The 9,780-nt window shown below is 44.1% G+C and overlaps 1 protein-coding gene and 1 long non-coding RNA gene across 8 annotated transcripts in view; one reads left to right on the forward strand and one right to left on the reverse strand.

Annotated features, from left to right (window-relative positions):
- OSBPL6 (oxysterol binding protein like 6) overlaps nt 1-3,264 on the reverse strand; it is a 116,067-nt gene extending 112,803 nt beyond the window's left edge. For 5 of the 7 annotated variants that reach the window (XM_052793502.1, XM_052793504.1, XM_052793500.1 and 2 more), the window contains exon 1: nt 3,176-3,264. The gene's annotated coding sequence lies outside the window, so the exon portion shown is untranslated. The remainder of the gene's footprint in view (nt 1-3,175) is intronic. The other 2 variants (XM_052793498.1, XM_052793499.1) reach the window with 2 other exon arrangements.
- Nucleotides 3,265-3,320: 56 nt separating this feature from the next.
- LOC128144579 (uncharacterized) lies at nt 3,321-4,861 on the forward strand. The gene is made up of 2 exons (XR_008236121.1): nt 3,321-3,430; nt 4,040-4,861. It is a non-coding gene; the product is annotated as an uncharacterized LOC128144579 (long non-coding RNA).
- Nucleotides 4,862-9,780: the final 4,919 nt, after the last annotated feature.

Consider the following 9,780-nt stretch of genomic DNA (forward strand, 5'->3'; position numbering starts at 1 on the left):
GTATATAGTGCCTGTTGCTGCTTCCTTCGACATCTAGAACGTTGATATGGCAAATTCAATCAAAAAAAAAAAAAAGTAAGCATTTACTTTAGTATTCCACTGGGAAGGATTTTTTTTTTTAATCTCATTAAACTCAGCTTAAGAAAGAAACACAAGCCTGAAGGAAATTCTTGGAGAAATTCCTTTTAGAAGTACAATTGCCCAGAGTAACATTTCCCATGAAAATTATCTACAGAAACTGCTGCCTTTTCCCATGCCAGTATAGTCAAAAGCTTCAAAACCAGCAACCATTTAGTTAGCAGGAAAAAAAAAAAAAGAAAAAGAAAGGCTCACAGTTTTTAATCATCACGTACACCAGAAATCTCTGGGAATTGTTTGAATTGTTCAGTGTTTTAAAAAAAATTAGAAAAGACAGGGGTAACGGACAATTATTTTCTACTCCTATGTATGAGGCATAAGGGTTAATTATACCATTAGGACAGGCTCACTGTATACATACACTCATGTTAAAAATATAGACACACACACACATCTTCAGCAGTGAAGTGCTGGCAGTTGCCTTCCCGTCTCACACTGCAACACCATTATCAGTGACAGCAGGTTCTCCAGCGTGGCACAGAAGGGCTGACCTGGAGGAATAATGTCCCTTAAGAAATGCAAACCTCCTGAGACAAAGCCATGTGGTATAGAAGCGTAAGTTCTCAGGAATCTAAAGGATTACATGCAAAAAAAATCCCCAGAGAAAACCAATATGGATATCTCATGTATTTGGCAAAACAAGAGCAAAAACATTCACTTCTGTCACACTGAGAAATCCAGCAGTAGACCATACCTCAGAAGAAACGTGAAGCACAAGGGGTAGACACATGTACATATCCCCCCCACACACACGTGCCAAAGGACTGAAGGAAAACGAAGCAGGACTATGAACGCCCTCTGCCTTCATCTCCAGCGTGGATTGAAGGAAGAAGTGGCAAAGGAGAGCAGCCCCCATCTCCAGCAGCACTTGCAACAGAGCAGGAGGTAGGGGACTCCCCTACTGAAGAAGTCACAAGGCTTTATCTTTCCATAGCCATGGTGGCTTTGTAGTAAGGTCTGAATGGCTGCTCAGTTGCACGGTAACTCTAACACCTGTGAGCAGAGTTATGTTTTTGACAGTTGTATAAAAAACGCATGCAAGCCTATAACGCATGGAGAGAGTACAGCCCTTCAACACCAGCACTTGAAAAAAAAAAAAACCCAAATGAAATACATTTGTTCCTACAAGTACGCAAACCAATGTTTTGTTATCTCTGCGTGAAACTGAAGCAAACTAAAGACTAGAAAAGCTGCGATAGAAACTTGGAGCATCACAGACATTTATGAATAAACTCGCAGAATGGGCTGAGAACAAAAAAAGGGCCGGTAATAAGAAAGACTGGTAACAAGACCCATAACAGTACGGCTCTCAAGCACTACGGATGATCTGGGAGTGTAACAGCGAACTAATAGGAAGTGGAAGCAGTGAGCTTGAGGAACTACAGCACAACAAAAGGTACCTCTTCCAGCCCTCAGAAGCAAGGGAAAATGTTTAGGAGGTCATCAGTTACAAATCCTGCAGTATTTCGTTTTTCCAGATACACATCCTGCCATTTATTTGTATAGAAGAGGTAGTTTAAATATAAACCTCTTTAGGGTATTTTAAGTGTTGGACACATCTCTGTTAATTTATCTAAAATAGAGAGAAAAGAGAAAGTAGTCCTCCTCTTGTGTAGTTTTTAAACAAAAATAAAAGAAAACCCTGTTTATTATATATACACATAAAGATGAATGTTTTACTAAATGTACAAGGTATTGTGATCCATAACAACCGCATCTGCTTAACCTCTAAAGGTCAAGGTTATGTCATTTATGCCAAGATAAAAAAACCTCTAATTATAGTACCTACAGCTATACGGACGAAAGCTGGTTATTAGAAAAGAACTATTATAAACCAAACACAATTATATGATACAGAAACCATTAGACACTTGATGAGATTTTAATCCTGGAGCTGGTATCATCCTGCAAGTTAATCATCTGGAGAACAGAAAATCTGTTAGGAATGCAATTAAATGTACTAGTTCCATTAAAATTGAGCTGATATAGTTAATTGTAGTCCTAAAATAGCTATTTCCTCACACCTTCGCTAAGCAATTTTTTTTCTGTCTACTGAGTAAGAGTCTATTTAAGGAACACTTTTCACTTAGACTCTCAAAAAAGATTTGTGAATACTTTTGTTCTGTTGCGTTACCCAACACAAGTTGCACTGCAGTTTGCTGTTCGACCTTGGATTCCTAATTCACTCCGAGAAGTACAGCAAGCTCTTTTGTTTCAGTTACTATTAGTCCACAGTATCTGCATTGCTGAAGGTTTTGGGAAGAACATCAACAACGTAGCCTTGCAGCACACTGAAGCAGTTATAAAATAAAATGAAATGACGGACCAATGGCAAAACCCACGTCAGATGGTCATTTTAAGCATCAGCACTTCTGGGAAGCAGGTAATTTCCAAACAACCGTTCTAATGAAGCCGTACATATTCAAAGTACTTGCAAGGGTTTTGCAGCGTTGCTAGCAAACTGGGACTACAGGCCGTTCCTGCCTTTCCTTGAGAGCGCGAGCGGAGGAAGACAAAAAGGTGTTCTGAGAGTGCATCAACTTAGCAATAGCCGACCTACGATTCATTCTCACAGACCGGGCAGTTTGTTGGAGCGTTTGAAATTGCTCTGCATGGGAGGGGAGGAAAAACGCGACTTCGGGCAGCGACAGTTCCGCCGCCGGGCTGGGGCCGCCACCGGCGCAGCTCGCTGCGCGGATGCAGTTACGTAACCCCGTCCCCGTCCCCGTCCCCGTCCCCGTCAGGTCCGGATGCTCCGGCTTCGCCCCGGGGCCGCCGCAGCGGCCGCCGCCGGACCAGGCCACAGCCCCCGCACCGGGCCCGCCGCCACCGCGCCCCGGCCCGCTCCCGCCTCCCACGCCGCTACCGCCGCGCCCCGCCGCCCACCCCGGCACCCGGCCGCGCCGCGCCGCGCAGACCCCCGCGGGGCCACCCGACCCGCTGCTCCCCAGCACGGCCTGTCCCGCCGCCACGGCTCCGGCTCCGGTCCCGGGCCGCCGGCCCCTGCGCCCCGCCAGCGCCGCCGCTCAGCGCCCACCTCCTCGCCGGGATCCGCGGCGCATCCCCGCTGCGGCCCGGGCGGCTGCGCCTCGCCGCTCGCCGCTCCCGCCCGCCGCAGCTCCCCGCCCGCCTGACGGAGGGAGGGAAGGAAGGAGGGAGGGGGCGGGCGGGCAGCCGCGCCGCGCCGCGCCGCCCCCCCCGCCCTCTCCCTCGCCCGCCGGCCAAGGTGCCCTCCGCGCCGCCGGCCGGCACCCACCTGCGGCGGGCGGCAGCGGGCCGGGCCCGGTGACAGGTACCGCGGGGCTGGGCCGGGCCGGGCCGAGCGGAGGGGCCGGGCGGCGCCGGGATGCTCCTGCCGAGGGCGGCTGCGGGCCTCTGCGCGCAGCGGCGGGGCGGCGCCGGGGCACGGCACGGCACGGCACCTCGCCGGCCCCAGTGCGCGAAGCAAAGGCCGGAGCCGAGTTGATGCCAGCGTGTCGGAGAAACGGGGCAGCGGCGGGGACCGAGTAGCGGGCTGCGGTCGTGAGATCCGGGCTAAAATTAAACTGGAAGGCACGTGGGGCAGCTACCGGGACGCGCTCAAGCGAGCGGGACCCCCGTGCCACGGGTGGGAGGGTGCTGTCGGACAAAGGGGGGCCGCTGACGGACCCGGGCGTAAGTACAGAGCGGGGCTGCCCGCAGCCGCCGTAAGGCCCTTTTCCCGCGCCGGCGTGGTGACACAAGCCCCATACCCAGCATTGCCCCGTCACCCTCCCGCAGCTTCCACTGCGCTGGCTTTGTCATACGCTAACGGGAGGCTGTGGAATAAAACACGTTACATACTCTTGGAAACTGCACGGGAAACTACTCCCTTAGTTTTATCTATATTAGCTTTTTTCTTCTTTTTTTTGTTTTCCTGTAGATCCTCCATCGCAGCTCTCATGACGTCCCTGATGTCTTAGACACACCTTCAGAAACGGGAAGCTGGTCTGTCGTGTGTAGAGAAGCTATGGAGCGGCACAGGTCACCCTGCCGTGGAGGAAACAGGTTGCAGACTCACCTGTCTGGTTAATGACTCGCCTCTGGCACCCTGGTCCTTCTGGTAGAGCCTGGTCACTCCCTGTCCACAGGGCTGGCACACTGTCCTGTCCTGTCCTGTCCTCTGGGGATGGCTCTGAGGCCTCACTTAGCAAACTGGACTCTTCCCGGCTGTCCTATTTAAATCCTCCAGCTTAGCCCTGCTGCCTGGTTCGTGGTGACAAGATGGGAAATGTATTCTGTCGTTCAAGAAAATCAATTTAAATCCCTGGAGAACTAGATGCCACTGCCAGCAAATTTCAGTAAGAGAAGGGAGGAAATGGCAAATTCCTTGGAAAAAGTAGAGAGAGATACAGGATTCTAGAAATCTAATTATTGAGCCTACACTATTCATTAAGCAAAGACAAACAGGCTCTGTGACGCTGGTTTATGTTTTCCCATTTCTCAAACTGGCAGTTCCAGATTTGGCAGCACCGTTGTGCAGCAAAGGGTCTTTTTGGGGACCCTGGTGTACAAAAAGCCATGGCTGTTCCCCTGTCGAAGCAGAGACCTCCAGAGAAGGTTCCCTTGACACAGTATTTTTAGTGTAACTTCTAGGATAAGCTGCTCAGAAAAAAATGCTTTATTTTCTCAGCTGAACCTGCAAGTCTCATTCTGAATGTGGTTAAATAAAGTTGGGAAATTCATTAAATAACACAGGTTTTTATTTTCTGTGTTCAGTTTCCAAGAGTTCAAGCAGGAAAAGCATTAAGCGGAATTTTGGGAGGTGTCAGAGTAAGTTTACGTATAAAATTCATACAAGGATTAAGTAACAAGCCACATACATTATGGAAAGCTTTATAATATCAGGAGTATAGTCACTTATTTTTCTCCTAAAAGAAATAAGTAACAGGGTAAGGAGATAAAGGACACAACTCTATCATGTCTTAAGGACACCATTCAGCAACATCATTATTCATTTCAGTCAAGAGGCCACTCAACGTCTGTGACCTGAAAAGCGAACCATGGATAAAAAGAAACTACAGAAAACTGTGTTGTTAGTTAGTTGGCTTGTTTCTGAACAACTTCTTCTTTAATATTCTCTAATGATCTTGATACCAAATGCTTAAGTGGCTATTCTACAGAGATTTTTTTTTTTTAATTTTTTTTTACTGATTTGCCTATACTTAAACCAAAGAGAAACAAACATATAGAAAGGCAGTTTAAATATTTTGTTTAAATGATACAGTTATGTTACATAGATGGTGGATGACAAAATGCTAGTGAAGAGCGTGCACACAGATACCCTCCTCATCTGCTAAGGGCTTATCTACATAAAACTTTAGTCCCGAAATAAGCCATCATTTGGATGGATTCATACGGACATTTCTTGGATAACTCTAGAAGATTATAGCCATATCACTTCCAAAACATATAAGCCGATCCTATGTAGTCTTACATAAACTTTTTGAAAATCAGTGCAGTTGCTACCCAATGACGTGAGAATTTTTTTCACTGATTTTTACTCATAATTTACACCACCAGGAGCAAAGGTTTGAACATCTTGATGAAATGTTGAGGTCAGAACATAAACACAGGAGAAGAGCTATATTCTCTTTTGTCCATCCAAGAACTTGACACGTGCTTCTCAAGTTTAGTCTCATTAACAACTGGGAGGCATGGTCTCCAAAAGAAAGCTGTAAAACATCGTTCAATTCTCCATGCAAAGATAAAACCTCCACAGGTTAAACCACAGAATTCTTTCCACAGTTGTTGGCAAGACACAAATGCCTTTAAAATGACCCATTCTTTAATTCAGGAAGCAGGGAAGTAAATATAATATGAATAAATATAAAAAACTAAATATAATATGAAATGTTTGCTTACCACCTGTACACTGAGGATAATAAGCAGATCTATGGGCATTGAAAATACTTACTTACAGAATCTTAAGAAAGTATTTTTATTTTCTCCTGTAGTAGCAATATTGTTGTTTCTTTGCTGTCATTTATTGTTGGGTTTTGTGTGTGTTTGGCAAAATGGTACCCTTGGGCAAGGCATAGGTAACAGACACATGTTTTTATTAAAGATTCTTGCAAATTACACCTCGTCTTTTTTGCAAATTAATTCAAATTATGCAAAACTGTGAGAGTACAGCAGTAGTAACCAGTGAACTGGAAATGCTTTGGAGAGTGAGCATGAAGTAGAGCACCAAAAAGCATTAAAGACTGTCTGATAATAAAACAAATTAGGCAGAGGGAGAATTCAGGAGGCAGCAGGAGGCTCATAGCATGTGCGTACGGTAAAGGCAGCAAAAGGCAAGCGCCACTGAGATGGAAACTGGATGTGCCCTAGAGTACGGGAGTGCCAGAAGACTGAAGAGCCATCTCCAAGAATCGGAAAGCACAGCTGACATCAGGACCGACATCAGGTAACTCCGTTCTGAGTTGGAAACCAGATCAACTTCCTCTTTCTTTCACAGATACTGACCACCCCACACAGCATTATTTGCTTTCTTCTTTGAAGAAGAGCTGAATTACTTAGAATATTTCTGGCCGAGCACTGTTGCACCTAAATAGCCTATAATTACTTGTGTGAGGACCAAGGATCTTCACAGTTTCCTGATGATGCAAAATTACTCATGGTAAGCAAAACGAAAGCTGACTCTGAGCAGTTGTAGAAGGACCTGATAGTAGTGAGTGATAGGGCAATGAGACAGTGGCTGAAAGTCTATGTCAATAACTGCAAACTAATGCAAACAGTAATGAAAATAACCCTAACTAAACATACATAATAATGGGCTCTAAATTAGCCTTTATCATTTGGAGTCATTGTGAGTAGTTTTCTGCAAACATTAGCTTGCTACTCAGCAGTAGTCCAAAAGGCAAACAATGTTAGAAATTACTCCAAAAGCAGCCGAGAACAAAGCAGAAGAACTCATTACATCCCTGTGTAAATCTCTCATGCGCTTGAGTGCTGCGTACAGTTCCAGTTCCTTCGTATGAATATGTGGAACTAGAAAATGCATGTATGCAGCTGAAACAATATATGCAGAGGTATGGGAATACATCCGTGTGAGGAGATAATTTCTAGCTGGAGAACAGACTGAGAAAGGATTGTCTTCCGATCTGTAAAATCCCAAATGATACGTAGGAGGCTGACAGGAAACAATCACGCACTGTTTGCCATCACATAAGACTTCAGGGAGACTCGGTAAATGATCTAGCAGCAGGTTTAAAACAACAACTGGGAAGAACTTTTCCATACAAAGTGTTACTAAATCAGATAGCTTGCTGCTGTACAACACTGTGGAGCTGAAGAGACAGATGTTTTTAAGCAGGGATTATACAAATGAATGAAGGATAGCTGTAGCTGTTAAGCACAATAATTTCCTTTCCAGTTTCTGCTTAAAAGGTGCCTGCCCGTTGCCTGCTGAAAGTTGCCCAAGAAAGGACACTCTTTATCTGCCCTGTTTCAATGCTCTCGCCGAACATCGGTTTCCAGTGACTGTGGAGAGCAGGACACCAGATTAAATGGATCTTTACGCTGGTCCTGTACAGCTATTCAGATGGTTGATTCTTTTCTTTCTGCTCGGTTAGGTGTGAGAAACCAAGGACAAGCACTATGTCTAGTTATGAAAGCATACTCCTGCCTTTCCCCATCTTCCCTGGGAGTAAAATCAGACTCTTAGTTCTTGATCTTCCCGTTTGGGTGTTTTTCCATTCCCCTGAAGAGAAATTGGAAAAACTGTTCTGATCTTCTCAACATTTTACTCTTCAGTTTCAGTAGTGACAATCCATATGCACTGGCCTATTCATTTCAGCACCATTTTTTGCTCCTCTTTATACGAGATGGGGGCAGAACATAGCAAGATAAATCCTGAAGCGCAACAACATAAGATATGCATAGAATATAATGCAAATACTTTCCATGTTCAGAGATCATCACAGGAATAAAATCTAAACCATTCTTGGACATCCTGGAACAGAAAGGGATAATAATTTCTTCTCATTGAAGAAACTGGAAAGGGAAGTCGAAACACCCAGAGATGCTTTAAAACTCAAATGACAGGTAAACATCATACATAAAACTCTTATAAATTGTGGTTATCTATTAAGAATATCCCTATTAAATACAAGAAACTAGAAATCTGAAAAGCGAATCTGAAATGCAGTTTGTCAGAACTCCAAGAATCCCTGAAGACAAACATATGATAAATCAGCTGGAGTGGTTCAATCTCACATAAACAAAATCTGTACAGTTGATGCTCTGTATAGCTAGCTATCTCCACTCAAAGATAAGGAAAAGAGTTTGCTTCATACTTGATTTCAGCAATAGATAGATAGTAGTCCCATGGCCTCATCTTCAGCAGAATGCATATGATTTCTTTACTGCGTAGATTGCAAAACCAAAGCAGTATAAACACTTTAAGCTATGCATTGTAAACAACAACAACAAAAAGAAAGAAATCTCTGGTTGGAAAGGTTGTTACTACAACCCTTATAACCCTGCTGGTTATTACCAGCACTCTAGAATAGAAACTAGACTAAGTTCTTTCAAACTTCAATATTTAAGACCTTTCTCTCAATACCTCCCCTAGAATAGCTTTAAAAAGGGTCACAGTGGTACAGTTTTCTCTGCACACTGAGAACCACCTAATGTATTTCTCCAAAGCAACAACAGAGATTACCCTGTTGCAAACAGTTTCAGACGGCCTCCAGGATGAAATTCCAAGAATGTTGTTATAATCGGGCATTGAGGCCATCTTTGTATCCTTGTCCTTTAAGCAGGCAAAGGAAAAAACCTAGCGTGATACCTGTTTACAGATAACCTGTGTCCAAAATTCCAGCAATAATTTTAAGTTGCTAAGCTGATATGTTGTCACGGAAAAGAAAGGCAACAAATTTTAGTGTCCCCCAGCATTACTATAATAGAAGTGAACTCTGAATAGAAGTGAATTCTGTGGACTTGATTAAAAGTTAAAAACATCAGTGGGTCAAGACATACAGTGCATGTTTTCCACATGCCATTGCCTTTGATTTTGTGTTACTGATTAAGTATAACTTCACTCCTGCTATCCTTAGATGTAACAGACACATTAAGAGGGGGATTTAGTGTGCCCAGGATGAGGACAATCAAAATTCTGATACTTAAAATAACTTTCAGCAATCTTATAATTTTGTTTGTGAAGTTGCTTATAGTTTCAATTTCAGACAATATTTCCAGCATATATTTGCATTTCCAATACAGTTTTGACGTCCACATACCTGAATATGCTCTGCTAACATTGTCCTGTATTTCTTAAAGTGACATCTGAAAAAGTTACTCATTAGCACTTTCCAAAGACAGAACTCGGTCAGAAGAGTTGGAAGAATTCCCAGGGTATCTTCTGTACTCCCATGCTCAAGATTTGTAAACACTTTCTCTAAATATAGAGTAGGGTCTGGTCAGCAGTTAAGTCTTCAGTCTTAGTAAGGTCCTGCAGATATTGCATGTTAACATTATATTTGAACGCTTCACACTTCATGCTGGGGAAAGCCCCACCTTCCCAAGCCCCACAGAGTTTGCAGACATTCAAGAAAAATTCATCAGAGAATTAAGGTTTGGGAACAGGCAGATGCATACTGCTGAAGTAGATGAAATGAA

The sequence above is a fragment of the Harpia harpyja genome, chromosome 7, assembly GCF_026419915.1.
Source record: "Harpia harpyja isolate bHarHar1 chromosome 7, bHarHar1 primary haplotype, whole genome shotgun sequence".
NCBI lineage: Eukaryota > Metazoa > Chordata > Aves > Accipitriformes > Accipitridae > Harpia > Harpia harpyja.